This window comes from Balaenoptera ricei, chromosome 1 (assembly GCF_028023285.1).
Source record: "Balaenoptera ricei isolate mBalRic1 chromosome 1, mBalRic1.hap2, whole genome shotgun sequence".
NCBI lineage: Eukaryota > Metazoa > Chordata > Mammalia > Artiodactyla > Balaenopteridae > Balaenoptera > Balaenoptera ricei.
In genome coordinates this window covers 149719797-149723507 of record NC_082639.1, presented here as the reverse complement: position 1 = coordinate 149723507, position 3711 = coordinate 149719797, and positions in this window count along the sequence as shown.

Genomic DNA, 3711 nt, shown 5'->3' with positions numbered 1-3711 from the left:
ATATAACCAGTATAAAGCTGTGCCTTCTGTTCAGTCTCAGCTAAGTGTTACATTCAGAGGAAGTATACACCCAAATGTCCAAAATGAATGTAAAGCAATTTAAATCTTATGTGACAGGGAAAGGAGAGGAATTTCATGTCATGCCATTCAGCAAAACCACATAAATTCATCCACTTCCTCAAAGGTCTTTTTATCACAGTATGACATCCACCCCCCCCCATGCCTACAATTCTTTCTCTCTTCCAACTATCCTAATTTCTCCCAATACATTTCTTCCTCTCTCTCTGCTTCTCCCATCTTAATTTTTTTTCTTCCAATGGTTCCCTGCCCTTCCTAATAGAATTCACTGCAGACTTTTTAAGGTTTTGTATTAGTAGAGGTCCACTCAAGAGAAAAAAACAAGAGCAAAAAGAATTTAAATTGTTAACTAGGAAAAAATGAAAGGGTAAAAAGAGAACTTTAGGATATTGTAGAGATAGCAAACACAAAAATTCACTCTTCCTCCAGCACTGACATAGAAAAGGGATCATGGTGGAATTATTAAAATTTAGAAACCCAGGGAAGGAGCTCCATGCAGTTGAAACTCTGACCTCTGAGGAGGAAGTGCTGGTTGGCAGGTGCTAGAGTTTAATGACCAGTTCTGCAGGTCTCAAGAAAACTGAAAACTGCATTCAGCTACTGCTCTAGGAAGGAACTCCCTCTCTGAAATAAGGAATTTTGCTGCAGTGACTCTCACAGAAATGGCAAGCAGAGAAATAGCCCACAGGAAGCAGATGGGAAGGAGCAAGTCTCTTCCATCTCGTTATCCAATTGTATAATCTACCTCCGGTGCCCTCTATTGGCAGAGCTTAGCAGAGAGCCAGGTGGCAAAGCCAAAATGGGGTTCACAGAAGCCCATGCCCAGCATCACAAAACAGATTACACAAGTGTGTATTTGGAGTTGGGAGCAGTAATGTAATAACTGGCAGAGTCTGCCCCTTTGGCTACTTAACATCCACGCAGGGTCTCCTACTCATATTTTTACTTTTGTACAACAAAATCTGCTGTTTCCGCCTAAGATGATGCAACTATCCTCACAAATGAAGACATTATCACCCTCTCTCCAAAAAGGAGGAGTTACAAAGTCTAATAACCAGTGTATACATCTTGGGGCTATATATAGTACTCCTTAAATTCAGTCACAATCATGTCCAAATATTCTGTTACTTAAAGACTAAATAGTAAAGCTAACCTCCAACAAGACTTGTATAAATTAATGATGGAGGAGAGAGAAGAAAATAGTTAATCTGTACAAACACATAAACACACAAAGATAGATAGATAGATAGATAGATAGATAGATACACACAAAGTAAAGCAAAGAAGAAAATATGCATGTTGGCTACTATTTTTAATTTTGTAACTGGTCAAAAGCCACAGAAGATATATATGTAACTTTCTTCTTGCAATACCCATTCCATATTTTTTTGTTTGTTTCGGCTCATTTGGTCAAGGTTATTTACCTGGTTAGGGCCCTCAAATTCATTCCTGAAGGATCTGAATCCTTAGTGAGTTTTTCTTTTGTTGTTGTTGCAGTAATTTTCCATTAATTTTTATTTCTGTAGAAATGCTGTATGAAATATGATGACAGATGAAAAAAATAAAAACCCTTTTGCAAGTCCGTGAAATGTGGTTCGGGGAAAAACATGATGTGCAGCAAAGAAAATCAATGTTCAGAATATGCATCTGTTCCAGTGAGGACAAATCTGTAGTCATGTAGGAAGAAGTAAAATGTCATGAGTGTGTTATCAGGTAGCTAGATAGTCCTTCTGGTCTCTGCTTTGGGCAGGTTAGGCATCTAGCCTTGGTGAGGAGAAGTCCATGTTGTTGAGGCCATGCATTGTCTCCATCCCTATCACCATTGCCATAATTGGCTAATTGGCTGCTGTGTGCATCCATGGACGTCCTTGGGATAGAGGCTGAATGACATCCATAGAATGTATCATTTTGTTCACCTTTGTTATAGATGTTCTTTGGTGAGTAGTCACACGTAACATGAATATTTTTATACTCTGTGCCCATTCTGAGAAGTTCATCTACAGACATCTTTCCCAGACTTGTCATTCATATTCCAATTTTATGGGGTTTTTTCCCTCAGTTCTGTGACCATACAACTCAACCATTAGCAACTGTCCATGAATCAGTGTAGATCCATCCTTCTGATTATCTCTAAGTCCAGAGAAAGTGGACAACCAAATATACCACTCAGTGTTTGACCACTATGTGGTTTATGCTTTGTCAGTTTTTCAGGGCTCCTCTTGAATGATGCTATAATGCTGCATCTGTCCACTTTCAGTGGGGTCTGCATATTGTGTAGAACTACCTGTAGACTAGGACTAAGTGTTTTTTTTCCCTCACTCACCTGTTATAAAATTATGGGACCTTAAATGAGAAGACAATGCAGCAGAAGTCAGTGTCAAAGAAGCATGAAGCACCTGCTTATGCAACTTGCTTGTCTTTTGGACCCGCTCAAGAACAATCTCATATATGCCATTACCAACTGATTGCTTCACTTATGTCTTAGTGAGTCAAGTAGCACCTCATTATAATGGAGATCTCAGGTTGCATGGCCACTCAGAGTCCCATGGTTCCATGTTCAGTCTCTACCCCTGGTTCAGTAGTAAGTCAGAAGCTGTTTCTCAAAAGAAAAATAGTTATCAGCAAAAGAGGGTACAGATTTTCTACAAAATCCTTAAGGTGAACACTGCAATTATCCTATTGGTGTTTATCAGAGGCTCTATACAGCATCCCTATTTGCCCTGATTCTTCAAGTATCATTGGATCTGCTGGGTCATGAGGTAAAAGTGGAAGAGCTGGTTTGCACTGCACAGCACCAAGGCTTCTCTTAACTCTGGTCCCTTCTCCAAAAAAGGCACCCTTTTAAGCTTCAAACTAACACACTCAAATTTGATATATGTTGCTTCAAAAACGAAACAAACAAACAAGGTCATCAAGCATTGTGCCTTTTAATTTTTACTGGTAGGTGTACAAAGAGCAGCAGCTTGATTTTCATGGTCGAGAGCTAACTTGATAGTCTGCAGACCACTTCACTTGAGGTGGCAGATACCGATACCTGCCACCTCCAATATTTCACTTTGTTTATCTGCCACTCTCATGTTCACATATGAGTAAGCATCTCAAATTCTTGTTACTTATGCAAATTAGATCCAATCAGCAAAATGCCATCAGTGGCAATGAAATCAGGAATTCCATCTCAAACATGGTATTTCCTATTTTCATACCTGGTTTACAGAAGAGAGTCATCACAGAGCTTTACAAAGTTACAGGTACTTTACACATGCATGTGTTTCTTAATAGCTTAGTGAAAGGATTGTCTTCTGAGCCCTGTTGTGAGATGTTGTTAAAGTAATGATGTACAGTTTGCATATGATATAATTTCTCCAACATTCATATCTCCCTAAGCCTTTGAATTCCTTCCACTACATCTTTGTAGTGGAAGCCTTTGAATTCCTTCCACTACATCTTTGTAGTGGAAGCCTTTGAATTCCTTCCACTACATATTGCCATGAAAGTTTTGCCATTTCCACCTAATTATATATGACACTGTTAAGTTCAAATTCAGTCAACAAACCAAAAAAACTGCTAGAATCAGTTCTAGCTTTATGGCTTAACACACTAAATCCAGAATCTTTTAAAATTGTACCCATATCA